This window comes from Barbus barbus (assembly GCF_936440315.1).
Source record: "Barbus barbus genome assembly, chromosome: 33".
NCBI classification, from domain to species: Eukaryota; Metazoa; Chordata; class Actinopteri; order Cypriniformes; family Cyprinidae; genus Barbus; species Barbus barbus.
Genome location: NC_136761.1, coordinates 3,146,297 through 3,165,716, shown reverse-complemented (window position 1 = coordinate 3,165,716; position 19,420 = coordinate 3,146,297).

Here is a 19,420-nt window from a genome sequence, read left to right as displayed (position 1 = left end):
GGACAACAGAACAACAGACAGCAGAATGGAGTTAGATTAAGGATATCTACGAAGTATATGTATGCAATGAATTTAATGGCAAACATTCAGTATTGACGCCTGTATAGGTGATGTGCGCGAGCTGATACTCAGCACATGCGCGATCTCGTCGAGTGAATATCCCTTTCTCACAGACATCACTGGAAAGTTTGTAGTTCGGTCTGATATGTCAAAAACAAGTAAAACAATGCACAAGTTACTTAAAGGTAGGGAGGGAGGGAGGGAGAGAGAGAGATAGAGCGCACGCACGGTTGTGTGATGTTTATTGATGTTCACTCACTTAGCACACGCATCATTTGGCTTAAAAGTAAATGTAAATTTAAGACAATTTATAGGGGCATTCTAAACATCATTTATTTTCAACCTTAAGCATACACGACTTTCTGGCGAAGGTGAAACTGCGCTAGCTAGGCTGTACTGTACTTGTCCCTCTCATTCTGCACCAGTACAAATACGTACAAATACATTTTGATGGGCATAATTAAGTGTGAAAATAACCGAATGATATACAGTCAAACCAAATATTATTCAGACACCATTTTATATATATATTGTTTTTTTTGTTTTTTTTTTACTAGGGTGTAGGACACTATAGTTCATTAAGTAAGTGAGGATAGCTAAATAAAGTAAACTGTGACATATTATAACCAAAAATTATTCTTACAGTGGACTACCAGTAAAATTGATACAAATTTGGGACCAAAATTATTCAGACAGAGTCTGGGAAAAAACTGAAGTTCAGGCTTGCATGAACCTGGTTGACAGCATGCCCAGGAGACTACAGGCTGTCATTACATTTTACATTTTTATTCATTTAGCTGACGCTTTTATCCAAAGCGACTTACAATTGCTATATATGTCAGAGGTCGCACGCCTCTGGAGCAACTAGGGGTTAAGTGTCTTGCTCAGGGACACATTGGTGTCTCACAGTGGATTCGAACCCGGGTCTCTCACACCAAAGGCATGTGTCTTATCCACTGCGCCCCACCACCCATCATTAAGGCTAAGGGTGGCCCAACAAAGTATTGATAGTTGTGCTATACTAACAGCTGTCTGAATAATTTTTGGTTGATTGTAATCCATACATACCTTTCAAAGTTGACATTATCAAGCTGATTTTTTTCTGACACAGTTTAACTCTGAGCTTGTGTCATATTTTATTACCATTTTCTAAACTATAGCGAATAAACTGTGATAATGTGAGAAATATTGAAGGTGTCTGAATAAATTTTGGTTTGACTGTATCTATTTGATAAATGAAGTTAACAAATTTACATTATGCATACTCTTTTGGTTTCTGTACCCAATATTTAAAAAATGTACAAATGCAATGAAAATATTGGTATAGATATCGGTACTCGGTATCTGCAAGTACCAAAAATAAAAGTATCGGTATCAGGCGAGTACTGGAAAAAGTTTGTATCAGCGCATTTGAGATAAAGTTTGAGATATCAGTTTTGTTATTAAAATGTGTCTCTTAAAGGTGAAAAAAGTCATTTCTGTGGCATAGCGTCAACAAAATTTCAAACATAATGAATGTTTTCATACAGGTTATTGAACACTCCCTCTGTCTTTTATTAAGTAAGTTAACTTGATTACTGTACTTAAGTATTATTTTAAAGGATTTTTACTTAAGTGCAGTTTAAACTGACTACTTGTACGTTTACTTGATTGCATTTCCGATTGAAACCAATACTTTTTATTCATTACGATTTGATTTCAACTTGAAAAGTACTCATTACATTTTTGCATTCTATTTTCTTCCATCTTAAGCACATTAAATCTGGTAAACGGAAGCATAAATGTATGTACAAGAACCAATGATGTTTGTTTACAGCTTCAGTTATAACTTTCATCAGGGAAATGTATGGCTTCAAAAGTTTGCCTTAAATCTGAGGACGCATGCTAAGTTATTATTCATTATTTTTTGCTTGTTTTGATATTGCCGTTAGCTCTATTGGCTAAATGAACAAGACTGAGTGCAAATAAATCATTAATGAGAGTTTAAATGCAATTAATTACCATGAATGTTTTTTAATGTTTCTGTCAAATGTCACAAATATCCAAAAAGTGTTTAAATAAACATTGCATATCAGTTATCAGTTATTGCATAACGATTTACTCATGAATTTATCTAATCAGTCACAGTTAATAACATATCAACATTTGCCCCAAATAAACAACTAAAAGAATAATTAATGTTGCAGACATGTTGAATTGACAATACAAAATGTGGCTTTAAAAGTCAGTATTGCATGTTTTACACCCCTTCTTTTATTGATCGAATGAACAGATAGTCCCACCCAAAACTCATGCCATTGGCTGTTTGTTGGAGTCAAACAAACAGATAAAAGATTTGATAACACCACAGAGATACAGTGTTTCACATATTAAACAAATACTTAATTTTAAAATTACTATTGAAAAGGGACTATTGTTGCTTCTGTACTCTTTCTTAGGGGATGTGATTCATGATGACTGGATGAGTGCAGTATGGCATTTCTCACTGTACAGTATTTACAGGCAGTGTGTGTATATTTGTGTTGATGTCTGGCAGAAGAGCCAGCTGAACAGATCGCGTGTAGCGGGAGAGAGTGAGCTGGCGGACGACTGAGTTGGCGATATACCAGTGATGTCTCTTCATACTTACACAATTCCTCATCAATCCTGGACCTTTCACAACTCTGACAGGCAACAGTGGTCATTCTCACTTTTAAGAGACTTGCAAATAATTTATTTTTACTTTCTATTCTTTATTTGTAATGCTTTCTAAGGCAAGTTTAATGTTGCACATATTTGTTGGAGAAACCCATATAAGTATTTGACGTCAGTGCGTAATGCATCCCACAGAAATTGCGCTAAATACATGCCTGATTCTTCAAATCATGCAACTTTGTTGAGGAAGGTTGTGCAATTGTTAAATGTTCAGAATTACAGTACCACTCACATTTTCTCAACAAAAAACAAAACTAGAACTGAATTTTGATGCAACTAAATTACATTTTATTTAACCAATATGTGACTATGGTTTGTTTAAAACCCTCTTCTCGACAGTGTCAATGAAATGTGGAAATTATGTAAATATTGCAAAATATTTGAAAGCAGAATTTTTGTTTTTTGGGTGAAATGTAACCGGGACATGTTTCCATTGTCCTTGTGTAAACACAAACACACATTCGTACCCACATTCACCACAAAACAGAGATGACCTAATGAAGATCTTGCACGCATGCACATAAATTATTTTGCCCTCCAGCTGGTCAATACAGTTAATCCAGCATGAAATTATATTTTGTTCAAGGTATAAAAAAAAGAAAGCTTGTCATCACTTTTAAACATTTGTGGCATCAAAATGTGAGGCTTTAAAGATAAATACTTGCTCGCAGCAGACAGGGGTTTACTGTATTTCATAGCTGTCAAAAGGAATTTTGTGCCCTCACATCAGGGGACATATTATTGCAAACACTCAAATGCTATCTAGAATGTGAGCACAGTTTTCTTTATGTCTGTTATTTCATAGGGGTGACGGCATCATCTCTCATGTAAACGGAGGTCTTGATTTGGGATTGTGTGGTAATGAAACGTTATTATGGCTGAAATGAAATGCGCCGTAATCACGTTGCAGCTTGCTTGTATTAAAAGCTAGTTAACACTTGGCAGAGTACTTTAAGATTCATTATGCAATTATGTTCGCCATTTTGTTTGTGGGATGCAGCATTCGAGGAAAAGAAAGGGTATTTGATAGCCCAACAGCTCAAATAAAACTAAGCATGCTGCCTCCTGCATCAGGAAGTAGGCTGAAGTGGGAGTTTGGCAGGTTGGCTTTCCATACATGTCCAACATTTCCAGATTGATTTAACATGTCTTCGTCAGTTTTGCTCACCTTGTATTTCTCCAAACTTTTAATCTTTCCACCCCTTTTCCTCCCTCAGGCTGTAAAAGAAGCTCAAGGCACTGTAAAAACTCATCAGCATTTGGATTATGAGGTTATATTCCACTCAGGTTACATACAAATTAACTTCCTCTGCATGTAAAAGGAACTTGAGGCAGGCAATCATTGTTCTTGCCTCTCTGTGAATCACTGAAGCTGTCAATGGTAGGGCTGTAAATACATCATGAACTATTCGGTTATTCAAATGATCCAATTTATCATTAATTAAATAAATATTTATGGAGAAAACAAACATGATCTTATTTTGGGATACCAGTAAAACTCAATAACAATAAAAATGTCTATCACTATCGCTTTCACCTACTATTTGTCTGTCTTTGTCCCAGAATACATAGAAATGTATTTTATTTGTCAATCTGTTAGAGTATAGCTCCGATAGGATAAAATATTGAATGCTATATAGAATGTTTTTTAATTGATGTTCTATGTAGTTTACACAGACAAATGGCTTTGGCTGCTCTGTCGCATCTTGATGTTTTTCAGCATCTTACGCCATGAGTGCTGCAGTTTTAAAATGCATGTCAAGATAAAACACTTCTTTTATCTGTTCATTTAAGGAGACCCCGTGTTCTGTTCCATGTTGTGCTTTACCCAGCTTTTTTTGTGTCTTGTACCAATGGCTCTCAGCAAGTATTATTTGGCAAGATTTGTTTTCTATGAATTAAACGAGCCGTTATTTGCTGCTGTGCTTTAAGACTTGTTAAATGTAAATGACCTCTATATGTGGGAAAACGTATATACTATATGTGTGCAAAACGCAGAAAGAGACTATAAGAACAGAGAAAGAGACAATAAGAACAGAAAATGGAGTGCAAAACTGAGCAAAATTAAAAAAAAATCTGGTCTCTAGATAGCCTATGTTTTTTTGTCTATAAGGAATAATAGAACATTTTCTGCAATATATTCACTTTGAGTCACTCACACTATTGTTTGATGAAGTAAATAAAATAGAGATTTAAAAAGTTTGCAAATACATGTTTGGAGATATTTCTAACCTAACATTACAAATACATGACATGTCAGCTCAACAGCACAGAATAAAAATGGCTACAAAATCAACAGTATGGTGCTTTGAACAGTAAAATACATGCTGGAAGATGGGAACAAGACTTGTCCAACAGTGATGAAAGACTTGTGGGTTTCATTCCAGCAGACTCTATCAAACCTACCTATATGTGAAATCACATTCCACCCACTTGTCTGAAACATCACAAGTCCTTCAGCTAGTGGATCATGTGAGATGTGTGTCACTTCACATTATGGAAGCAATGTTATCCATGTGCTTTCAGTGCAGCAATGACACTACAAAATAGCTTATATAAGGATTCAGTTTGATTACATCAGCAGCATTAATACCATCCTTGTATGCTAAAGAGTTGTGGAATAATAAACCTAAACCCGATGTGCTACAGAGATGAGAGTGCTGTCAGCTCCCAAGTTCAGCTTGTTATGTAACCTTTGGAAACCAAATAAATGATATTCCTGGCTACAATTAGCAAAGAATAATTCAATTGAATCTGTGAATTCAAGTGTCTCAAAGATTCAGTGAGTGTTGTGTTAAGCTTGTCTTCTGCTGAGAAATGACCCATTTGCTGTAATTTTAATAGAAACGTGAAGTAGTTCAAATTTCATGCAGATGAAGCATACTGTATAGCAAAACTCAACTGCTTGGTTGTTTATATCATCACAAAATGTAACTATATAATTGCCCAACTCTTTATATAGAGTTGGATACATATGTATTTATATAACAGTTACTTCAGATTCTTGAATCTGTTTGTCTGTGAGGTCTTTCCATCCCTGCAATATTATATCAGTGTCACCATGGGAACTGTTGTATCACTTTGCTTGCAGTATTTTTCACAGTGAATGTCATGGCGGACGTCCAAATCCACCATAATTTTACTACTGTACTACTGTTGTTGTGTCACAGAGTGTAGTTTTTTAGGCAAGAATGCAACTTCAACTTCAAAAATAAAGTTATGAAACTTAGAGAAGGATGTTACTGTCGCCCTAGGAATAGCTGTTCAAAAGTAATTTGATCGGATTTCGGCTATCAGATATATATATATATATATATATAATTTTTTTTTTTTTTTGGATCAAAGGTATCCCAATCTTACTAAAATAGAAAGTTTTGAACAACACAAACTGCTAGATATGATTATTTGTTGTCTCTTTTAGAAGAAAACAAACATAACCCCAGGTATTTATTCAATACAGTGGCTAAATTAATGAAAAATAAAGCATCAACAGGCATTGACATTTCCCAACAGAACAACAGTACTTTATGAACTACTTTAATTCCAAGATCTATACTATTAGAGATAAAATTGTAACCATGTGGCCGTCAGCTACAGTATCACATCAGATAGTGAACTATAGATCCCCTGAGGAACAATTCCACTCATTCTCTACTATAGAAGAGGAAGAATTGTATAAACTTGTTAAATCCTCTAAACCAAAAACATATATGTTCGATCCTATTCCATCGAAGCTCCTAAAAGAGGGGCTTCCAGAAGTAATAGATCCTCTTCTGAATATTATTAACTCATCAGTGTCATTAGGACATGTCCCGAAAACCTTCAAACTGGCTGTTATTAAGCCTCTCATTAAAAAACCACAACTTGACCCCAAAGAACTAGTTAATTACAGACCGATCTTGTATCTCCCTTTTCTCTCAGAGATACTAGAAAAGGTAGTATCCTCACAATTATATTCCTTCTCAGAGAAAAAAAGGTATCTCTGAGGATATCCAGTCAGGAATTTGACCGTATCATAGTACTGAGACTGCTCTCATTAGAGTTACAAATGACCTGCTTCTATCATCTGATCGTGGTTGTATCTCTCTATTAGTGCTACTGGATCTTAGCTCTGCGTTCGACACTATCGACCACATCATTCTTTTGAATAGATTAGAAAACTTTGTTGGCATTAGTGGAAATGCATTAGCATGGTTCAAATACTTATACTGTACTTATCTGACCGCCATCAATTCGTAGCAGTGAATGAAGACTCATCATATCGATGCACTCATCATATCGATCACAAGTGCAGTATGGAGTACCTAAAGGCTCAGTACTAGGGCTGTTACTTTTCACGCTTTACATGCTACCCTTGGGAGATATCATCAGGGATCACGGTGTTAGCTTTCACTGTTATGCTGATGATACTCAGGTCTATATTTCTTCGCAGCCTGACAAAACATACCAATTTGAAAAACCAACGGAATGCATAGTCGATAAAAATTAAAAATGGATGACGAGTAATTTCTTACTGCTAAACTGTGAAAAATACATGCTAAATGCTAAATTTGGACCGAATACCTCTTCATGTGTTAACCTAGAACACTGTCTAAAACTTGATGGCTACTCTGTCAGTTCTTTGTTAGGAACCTAGGCGTGCTATTTGATAGCAATCTCTCCTTCAAAAGCCAAGTTTCCATTTCTGCATTTTTCCATCTCAAAAATATATCTAAATTGCGACCTATACTCTCAATGTCAAATGCAGAAACATTAATTCATGTGTTCATGACCTTGAGGTTAGATTGCAATGCTTTATTGGGTGGTTGTTCTGCACGCTTAATAAACAAACTGGTTCAAAATGCAGCAGCTAGAGTTCTTACAAGAACCAGGAAGTATGACCATATTAGCCCGGTTCTATCAACACTGCACTGCCTCCCTAGTAAACTTCCTATAGATTTTAAAATCTTACAAATTACTTATAAGGCCCTGATTGGTTTAGCACCTCAGGACTTGAGCGAGCTCTTATCACATTATAGTCCTCCACTTCCTCTGTGTTCTCAAAACTCTTGCAATTTGATTATACCTAGAATATCAAAATCATCTGCGGGCGGCAGATCCTTTTCCTATTTAGTGCCCAAACTCTGGAATAATCTACCTAACATTGTCCGGGAGGCAGACACACTCTGTCAGTTTAAATCTAGATTAAAAACCCATCTCTTTAACCTGGCGTACATGTAACACACTAATACACTTCTATTATTCAAATCCATTAAAGGATTGTTAGGCTGCATTAATTAGGTCAACCGGGAACACTTCCCATAATACGCGACGTACTTCTTACATCGTAAGAAGAATGGCATCTACGCTAATATTAGTCTGTTTCTTTCTTATTCTGAGGTCACCGTAGCCACCAGATCCAGTCAGCATTCAGATCAGATGGGCACTGCAGTCACCCGGATCCAGTCCGTATCCAGATCAGATGGTGGATCAGCACCTAAAGATGACTTCTACAGTGGGTAGGGCAGTCGTGGCCTAATGGATAGAGAGTTGGACTTGTAACCTGAAGGTCGTGGGTTTGAGTCCAGCAGGGATTGTAGGTGGGGGAGTGAATAACCAACACTCTCTCCACCCTCAATACCACGACTGAGGTGAGACCCTTGCGCAAGGCACCAAAACCCCAACTGCTCCCCGGGCGCCGCAGCATTGGCTGCCCACTGCTCCGGGTGTATGTTCACTACTGTGTGTGTACACTTGGATGGGTTAAATGCAGAGCACAAATTCTGAGTATGGGTCACCATACTTGGCCACACACCACTTCAGTTCACACAACAGTCTCTTATCGCCATCCAGGCTCCTGAAACAAGGAAGTTATTTTTACTTTCAACAACAGCTGGCAAGACACAACCAACAAATGCTCTGAACAATGCTGTCATCGGTAATCACCCTTAACAGATGAAAGGATAGTATGACAAAGATATCATACATATACATATGATTGGGCTGAAGAATGAGTGCTGCATCAGATGCATTTAATCACACTTGATCAGTTCATTGCTCTCTTGTATTAATCTACTCTACATAATACAATAAGCTTAACTTAAAGCAACGCATAGCAAATCTCAATTTCAGGATTGTGTTGCAAAATGTAAACTATAGCCAATGAATGCTCAGCTCTTTATATAAAGTTGGATACGTTATATCCAACTTTATTCACATACATACAGTGTACTCTCATAAGGCTATATGCAATATCTGGCAAATCTCAACTGTTTGATTGCTTGTATCATTTATCACTAAATGTAACTATATTATTACCCAGCTCTAATCTGCTAAATGCCACTGTGAGGCAAAATATTAAGATATTATGTAAACATTCACATCACGACTTTCTGTTTTCAAACAATTTTTATTGTGAAGTGAATAGATTTGATGTGAATTCTAACTTAATATAAAATATGCTATATAAAAAAACAAAACAAAAAAAAAACATAATGGAACGTAATGTTGCCACAGCCCTGTCAGTACTATAATGCCTTAATTATCATCGTAGGCTATATAGTTAATATGACATTTTCATTGGACCATGATCGGGAAGCAGAATGTACAGTATATACATCATGCATGCTACATAATAAATCAGCATGTTTTATCAGCTTAGTTAACTCAGTTGCCATCTTGTAAATGTACTCGGCAGCTCTTATCAGTCATACAAGAACAGTTTATTTGAATTGGGAATTACTGAAACTACTTTACAAACTCACATTTCAAAAGCATACATTATTTCAAATTAACAATAATATCTGATTCAAAAGGAATCAAAAATGTTGTTCCTTACCCTTAAAAAACACTAAAATACTGTATACTAGCGTCTCCATATTGGGTGCTCCAATTCTTCACATGTATGGTAATAGCAGTGATCCATCTCTGGAATAATGTCACTGTCTAAACCCTGTTCTACATTGTGGCTGTTCACACAGGAAGCTATGTAGAATGTAACAGAATGAAACAAAAATGACACAGATGGAATCTAAGATGGCATCTTTTGTTGACAGGCCCTTAATGCACAATATAAGTGAACTGCCCTTGAAAAGACCCCCAAAACAAATCAAGTGTGAATCACCTCTAAGTGTTTGAGGTCTGCATGTTGCAGGTATACAAAAGCAAATCAATACACAGGAATGCACCTAATGCAGTCCTTATATTGCATTTTAACAGCATAATTTGATACAGCTTTTGTTTAGTCTACCTCCTGCATATGGCCAATAAACATTTATCTTTGTCTTTATTCATTCTTGTTCACCTGTTTGAACCTGACTGTTGGCCATAATCATGTCAAAAGTGTCCATATATGTAATATTTTTTGGACAGAGGAAGCTTTGAATGTGTCATTCTACAGTGGGATTCATGTGCCAACTCAGGGACCATTAACAGATTCTTGTTTACAGTCCACAAAAGTGCAAACAGATGTGCACACAAAAGGCTCTTCACAATCATGTTTTTTATTTGTTTTGTAAAGACTACCAAATAGCTTTTCATACTGCTAAAATGGATCCGTTAGACGTGAGTAAATACATAGTCAGAGAACGTGCACAGAGTGACTGTGTGCTAATTAAAAGCTTACAGTGAGATTTCATTTCATGAACATAATATATTTATCAAATGGTCTGTCATATTTCCTCAGTGAAGATAAGGCTGATAGTATGAGTAGCTGCGTACATTGAGTCTGTATGCTTTAATTAATAGCCTCAGGGATTGAGAGCTGAGATCATTCTAGATCTCCAGAGGAGAGAGCAGTTAATTAGAAAATGTGAATATGTATCGGTGGCTTTACAAAAAATAAATGCAGATGCGCCCAGTATGTTGTTTCCATAAGAGTGTTGATATTCATATTTAAGTGTATGTAATAATACTTTCCATTGCAAATATTCTGCTACAGAGACACTCCATAAAATCTCTTTAATACCAATATATATTATAACAAAATGAAAGATTTCAGTTTGTTTAATCTATCACTGTTTAACATTTTATATAGATGTGGTATAATATTTTATGTAAGCAAAGTGTCTATTTACACTAAATGCAATTAGCCTGCCTTCTTGGCAGAGGTGATTTACACATTTTCTGCATGCGATTGTCTGCTTGAGCCCCATAAAATCCAGAAGAAACCCATCCAGCACCAGCTACAGTGGCAAGGAGAGTAAAAACAATGGAATTAGCTTTTGACCCAAGATCAAATCCACCTGTTTCCCAAGCTCATAGTGTTTATTTCAAATCAAAATGAAGAAAATATTCCAAAAGTGCCTAAAGGGTATTTTATTGGCTTATAATTGAAAATGGATGTTGTGTCCTGATGTTTGATTAGGCAGGCTAGCACATCAGTAGTGTTGCGTGCAGCTCATATTGTTACCATGCTCAAAATCGTGGCATAAAGAATACCTTTACTAATTAACAGGTACAGTGTGGTTAGGGTTAAGGGTAGATTTAAAGGATAAGGGAGCATCCATTTATGATTTTATTAAATACAATCATATAGACACTGAACTGAATATTTACACTGAATATGCTGTTTGATAATGTACAATAATACACTGAGCCTGTCTGCCACTATTTGCACTAAGTGTAAATAGAATCTAACACAATCTACATTTTCACTTAATGTAAATAGCCTCTGACATATGTGAGTGGTCTGAGTCAGTGGCTCTCAGCTGGTTTTGTTTCCTGACCCAGAGCTGGAGGTGGAATGGCACTGGTGCACACATATACATACATTTCACATCACCATTCCCTCCACTCTCGCTATAGAGAGACGAATACACATGCAGCTCTATAGCACATGGACATTGCATCCATTCATCATTCAGTCCTGACCATAATACATGCTTGGACGCTCAAACATTCATCCTTTCATATCGAGTTTTGTTATTGTAGGTTGTACATGTTATGTGTTGAGTAATGTTGGAGGAGGCAACAGTGGCAAAGCTGTACTATATGGCTACAAACTATACATTTACATTTATGCATTTAGCAGAAGCTATTATCCAAAAAGACTTGCGAAAGAGGAACAAAAAGCTAATTTGTCAAAGAGCCAATAATGTGTGTAATATACAATGCTAGGTTTATTAGACAACTAGATTTGGAAGCAAGCTAGAGAAGACGAGAAATGCAGAAAAGGAATAGAATAGAATAGAATAGAATAGAACAGAATGTTATATATCCTATCCATGCTTTGCAGACACCAGTACTAACCAGAAATCAAACAAACCATTTATTGTTTTAGAGTGAAGATTGTTATTATACAGTATGTGCATGTGCAGTGTTATCATCTGTTGTTTATTGTGTTGTTTTTGGTTTGTATGTTTTTAATGTGACACGTGTTCTTATATTTAGTAGTCTATACATTTATGTGAAAACCTGCTTAGCTTTTATAATGGTGGGCTCCAATGGGGAGGAGCCTGGGCTTTATAAAAGCATCCAGAGTGCCAAAGCAGTGTCAAAGTCCCTCTCGGGGGAAGTCAGTTCACAGCCATATTTGCTACGTCATCAATTTCATTCAAGCAAGACCAACTCCTAAAAAAAAAAAAAAAAGGCAATGCACATTTAAATAAAGCCCCTTTCACACAGAGATTCCGGAAAATACACGGGTAATGTGTTCCGGCAATTGTTCCCGGGTCGTTAGATTTGCTGCATTCACACTGCCAGTGATTTTCCGGAATCTGTGCGCGCGTTCACACACAACCCGTAAATGTTCCGGAATGACACGTGACGTCATCATGTGACGTATACAATGCGCCGCGCCCCATTTCACTAAACTGGCAAACGAAAAACAAGAAAAAAAAAACTAAATTGGCGAACAATTTCAGCTTCAGCGCGGATAGTGAGGGGCTTCGATCGCTGCTTCATTCCAGTTTACACATTTTTCGTTGTGTGAATGTTGATCTGCCTTCAAAACACCTGGGCTGCGTCCGAAATCGCATACTTCCCTACTATATAGTATGCGGAAAAACAGTATGCGAGGCAAGTAGTATGTCCGAATTCATAGTATTCGAAAAACAGTAGGCGAGAATTACCCGGATGACCTACTACTTCCGCCCGAATTCTGTAGTAGGCATACGATGGACACTTTACTATCCCATGAGGCCACGGGAGAGGAGGCGTCATATTCGAAAAATGGCGGAAAGCAGCGGCGCGGCTTTTTTCAAGTGCAAGTTATCCCCCTTGTTAAATTTCACGTATTGTAATGTTTTTTGATTTGCAATAAAAAAAAGTTTGTGAAAGTGCAAAAAAGTGCAAGTACCTCAGGGAAAAACGTTGTTCACTGTGGTTAAATTGCACTTGTTTAAAATAATCAAAGTAAACGGCTGACTTATTAAAGTTTAAACGTTGTAAATCGATGAGATGACTTCATGAACATGGCGGATGTAGTACGTCCGAATTCCATTCATACTACCCTCATTCATACTATATAGAACGTACTTTTTTAACGGTCGAGAAGTACGTTTGAATTGAAATGTAGTACCTACACAAGTAGTATGCGATTTCGGACGCAGCCCTGGTGAAAGAGTCGCATGATAACGCGCGTCATCAGCCTTTACAGCATTTATCCGGCTTTTGTTCACACAGCGCTCGTTCCGGGACTGAACCCGGCAATGTTACTAGGTCCCCAACCCGGGATTGGTCCCGGAATCAATCCCGGGTCGTGGTTGCGTTCACACAGAAGGCACTCTGGCAATTTTCCGGCAATGTTCCGGGACCAACGTGCAGTGTGAAAGGGGCTTAAGATATTTCGAATCAGCAACAAAATCTGACATCAACTGTCCTATAAGTTTTGTTTACTGTGCTCAAATAGCATTAAAAAAGTGTATATTTCAGGCTAAGACAATTCAAATGCGCAATTTTAACCCTGCATGTGAATACTTGTTAATTCACAGCTTAAAAAAACAACTGACTTTATATTTTACATATATTTAGGAAAATCATTTTCCAATTTGTTTGTACATATGCCCTTTGATTTTTTTTTAGGGTTCTGTATTTATCATAACTGACTTTGTCTAATAAGGGTAAAAAAACAAAAAAAAAAACAAAAGGCAAATTGTATGAAACTACACACACAATCAAATGCTTTATCATTATCTGAAAATAAGTGAAAATGTCTTACTGTTTCAAAAAACAAAAAAACAACTTTATGAACAATTTCTTCTTGTGCTGCTTTATATGATTTGGAACTCACGTGTAAAGATGTCAAATTTGGATGCAATTTCACTGCCTGGTAACCATATCTTAGTGTTACAAAAGCATTAAAACAACTTAAATTGTTTCATCTTGAATTTCAAATCAATTATAATAGCATGAGTGAAAGACATCTGCGGCCTCATTTATAAAATGTTACGCAGAAACCATCATAAATTTGATCTTACGATCACCTCTCCAATATGCGTACATATGATTCATAGAATGAACGTACTAACAGAAAACGCGCGTACGCGTCTCTTTCAGATGTGAAATCTATGAACCGCAACTGATCTTGAACTTGCACGCAATTGAATGATTTCAGCTCTCTGCCTTGTAAACGACCCCTAATAAATATCATTAACATATACAATATCACCAATCATCATAATTTAGAACAGCGAGCTGCAAGAACCGCGTACTCGCACTCTAAGATCAAATCTGAATGTACACACGCTTTCTAAATGAGGCCCCAGGATTCATCTTTTTCCCTACACAGATTTTGACTTGTGCATTCACCATTAGAGCATCCCTGCCTGTCAGAATATTAATGCTAGTAGACATTGGCATCTTCCCTGACCTCTGGTTGTTGCATGGATCACATCTTTCAAACTGGCATAAGATAATGCACCCAAATGCCTGAATTCCACAACAACCTATTCTTCATCACTGCCCTCACCTTCATTGCTTCTATCCTCCTTTGTCCTCAGCATATTTCATTACTATAACCTGATTTTCTGATGCACTCCTATCACTATCTTCAGAAATAAGTACAGATTTGTCTTACAAAAATGCATAAAGGCTATTAAACTGCCTGCCAATGCTGAATAAGACACAAAAATATAGACAAAATATATATCCTGTAAAAGGACTTTGTCATATGCATGACACTACGATTTATGGTCTCTGAGTTTATAAAAGTGCTTTATTCAATAATTCAATAATGCCTTTAAATGAAAATTGAGTGTTTAATCTTATTATTATACATTACTGACAATCTATCCTCCAATTTGATACTGTTAAGTGCTTTGACACAATCTGTATTGTTAAAAGCGCTATATAAATAAAGGTGACGACTTTAAAAATAAAGTACAATTTTGGACTTAAAATTATAATTTTTTATAACCTGATTTTTGTGTATTTTCTGGTCTAAAATGAGCTCACCATGGAGCCTTGAGAGCATGTGACCTAACATGTGCTAATTTCTCCGTTACTGCTGTTACCAAAAATGTAAAGCATATGACAAATACATTTTAATTTTACCGGTTGAAGGGGATGTCATATGACATCACTAAAATAAAATTTTGTTGGTTGATCATTAATATTGTATTTTAAATGCAATTTTCTTAGCATCATTTATAAATGAGGGTTAAGCATGCGTCTCAAAGCGCTGACTCTTTCTATAGATATGGAAAAGTTCTGACTGCATGACGCAGTGACTTCACCAATTGCCAATTGACTCTTTTTTTAGAAGGCCAGACTTATTAGTCCCAAGAATATTCATATGAGAGAAAGGGACTGTTTAGGATGAACGATTTTCTAAAATCAAACTTTCCAACTCTATGCAGTATGACAGAGTGGATAGACTAGTATGAACCAGTTACTTGGATTAAATCACACTTTCTGCCACTACAAATGGGGGAAATGAGCTTTTAGGACGAACCATTTCAAAATAAATTTAATCTGACTTTTGTACATTACATTAGAGAAAGGGTGAGTGCATCTGATTATTCCCTCAGTTCTGAGATGAAAAGAGTAATGTAGTGCTTGGGCTTGGAAAAGCTGCCCATTGGGTAGCGTGTTACAGATAAAGCTATACTTTAATATAAAGCTCAGCTACTGTCATACTACTGAAAAACCTAGTTAATAGTGAAGCATCTAGCATCTGCAGTCAATTCGGATAAGTTGTGCATATTTTCTACATTTATTTTAATTGTGCGGTTATTATTGTGCAATCTGAACCTTACGTTTTGACATCATGCATTGAATCTCTGGCAACGTTTTCATGAAGATTTGTAAGAAACTTTTGTAGCCAGCTAATGGAGCCATTCCACTTTGAATGTCTGCACTAGCAGACATCTACATTGATGTGGTGATCTAATAAAGCTTATGATAATGTACAACAGACGTAGGTATTTCTTGGAAAACATAAAAAAAGCCTTACAGTATATCAAAAAGCATGCTGAAGCTAATGAAGCTATTGAAAATGTTTTAGAGGAGAGAGCTTCTTCTATATTTCTTCATGTTAAAATGTTGGCATGAATAATTAATTAAGTTTAGATTGGCATTAGTGCCTAAACAGTGCAAAATCATTAACTGTAGCAGATTGAGTTTACTTTTTGGAACTGGAAATAAAATTAAATAAGTAGAGACATGCCACAGTATGTCAAAAAATAGGTACGAAATATATAGTTTGATGCCACAACAAAAACTAGTTTGTTATTAGACACACAACTTTTAGAAATTCAATTTAACTGCAAATTAATAACTTAAATTTGTGAAAATGGTACAATATGCCGAGGCATTTCTTGGAAATGATTTTCTTGTTAAATTATTTTTTTACATAAAAAGAAAAGGCTCGTACATCAAAGAGCATGCTGAAGCTAATGAAGCGAGTTAGTGAAAACAATGTTTTAAAAGGAGAGACTGCTGTATTTCTTCATTTTAACTTGAATATGAATAATTTATGAGGTTTGGACTGCGAGAAGTGCCTGAATAGCACAGAAGAGACTATTTGTTGAAACTGGCAGATTGAAATTTAAAAAAAGAAGAAAAAAAAAGATTAAAGAGACATTGTTATACTGTTCTTGTGGTAGACATGCCATATTGTTATACAGCATACAACTAATAATAATAACAACAACAACAACAACAACAACAGTAGATCATTTTTATTGTCTGAAGACCATTAGATTCTGATCAAAAGACATTTGTTAGATTTCACTAAGCTAAACCACACATTATACGCCCTGTTACATACACACATACACTATTAGCAATGGGGTGTGTGTATAATAAATATGTTGTATACTGTCACGTTTTGTCAAAGATGAAGAATAAGAAATTGTCAGGTTTCCAAATAAAAGTAATAATTATTATAACAAACCGGAAACTAAAAGTCCATGATGAAGAAACTAAACTCAACTCATTCGTGACATATACACAGAAATGAAGAGCGATTGAAATACAGCAGGGATATTATTTCTGTATCTTTCAGAATCCCAATTGTGCATTTCTGGAAGGAAATTAAAAGACTGCTTTTAGTTTTTCCCTCCAGAAACATGATCGTCTTTGACAATGATTGGGTTATAGGCTGCGATCCAAATAAGATTCCTCAATAATTACTTTTTATTTAAATGGCATTTGGCTGAATTTTATTAATGTGCTGAATGGTAGCTAGATTGTCCATTGTCTCTCTGCAAAGTAGAAAGATGACAGGAAAGGACGGGGGCAAAACCAGGTCTCCCGCATGAACTCCACAGCTTAATGTGACTGGAGAATGTGTGCTAACCCCTCGACCAAAGCGCCAATCACAATTCATTTTGAAATCCGGTCATTTCCTCGTCAGGTATGTGCTGCCCTAATGGGAAACTCAAACAGAGGACTACAAGCTGATAATAGAGATAGATAGAGGCGCTGGGGAACGGGGAACGATGACATTGGCTTGACTTTGAAAGCTAGTTACTTTTACAAGGCTCCTCAACCTGCCGTTGGACTTTTTTCAGTCGCGTGAATGATAATGGAGAGAATCTGTTGACTGGTATTAATCTGCTGATGCTCGAGGGTGAGCTGCCGTGTGGAGCTAAAGGTCTATTATGATGCATTACTTCATTCAGATATTTCAGCGTCTATTTTGATTGCATTGATATGATGGTCTGAGTGTGTGAAGCTGTCAAATTATGAACTCAGTTTTTGCTTTTGTGGCTAAAAGAGTCTGTTAAATCACATTCCACTTGCATGGGCTGTGTGTTTTTCGTCTCTCATAACTGTACATGCATAAATATCATATCTGTACATTGTCAGTGCTCATTCTGATTCAGATATTATATTGGCATTAGGCAAACTCCATTAACCCCAATAAAGAGATTTGATCCTGTGCTCTAACTAGACAGTACTTGAGTTTATTAATATGAATGCTTTGAGTGGTTTGCAGGTTTTCATACCAGGTGAGAAATTCTGATGGGAGTACAAAGGGTGCAATACTGTGCCCAATTAATTTCCATTGCAATGTTCTAATTGCAAATTTGTCTGAAAATAGCTTGTGGTAAGTGTGACTACCTCCAAATTTTGGAAGGCTGCAGATGTCCTGGCAGCTAACACAGCTGTGGCAGATGGGTATTGAGAGGACAGAGGTAGTAAGAAGATAAGAAAATACTTAAGTGGGACTGCACTGGATGGAGAGAAATTGTTGAGCTGCTGTGATGGTTACTACTGACTTCTACCATTGCTGTTTTTATTTGTTGGACAGAATTGCTTTTAATGGAGATAATTTTGAAGCTGATGATCTGGAAGCTTTGGGCTGAGCTTCCGAAAAGTTTTTTTTTTTTTTTTTTTGGCTTGAACTTTGCTCAGATGTAATTTAAAGATTTTAATAGACCAAACAATCTTGACTTGAAACCAGATTCAGATTCAAGTTCCAAAAAAAGACATAACAGATGCGTGAAATGAATCCATATGAATCATCTTTTTAAATTAATTTTTGAAAGAACATGATCGCTTTTTTTTGACAAACTGATCAAAATCCAAAATTCATTCTGAAATCAAACCAACCTACACATAGACAGACTGCACTAAATTTGGTGACATGAACTTCAAACATCAACTAATATCAAATCTCAATGTTTCTCGCAGGACACGTGACCAGTTTTTATGTCCTTTGAGATCTGTGTCACCATATTCAATATAGTCTGTGTATGTCTACCAGATGCAGCTGTCATATATCATTTTTGTGATGAAGAGGATTAGATGGAAATCTGTTTGACAACACTATAGTAACAAATCACTCTTTAAGGCCACAGTCTTGATTTAGAGGCAATGCAGCAGAAGTTTTGGGCTGTGAATTGAACTTAAAATTACTCTTATTTAAACATGTTCCCCTTTCATCCTGATTATTTCAAATGAATGAACTTGTCAAGATCAAGTGCCTGTTTCTGTGCCATTATCTCTAGTGTCAAGTACGTAGGTGTCCATATATAATCCAATTTGCACTGTATGCAGAATTGTCAAAAAGCAGATTAATAATTATTTTTTTTCAATGCATCGTGGCTTTGAACAGATCAGAGAACTCTTGTTATCCCGAACAAGCTCAGTTTCCTTTGCTAAATATCAGTGTAACATATCATCACTACTTTTAATATTCAATCAAAGCTTTTAAGATAAACATCGAGGTTCACTATGAGTAGGCTTGAAGAATGTCTTTCTTTTGAAGTCTTATCAGAGTATGTGTCAGTGAAAAAAT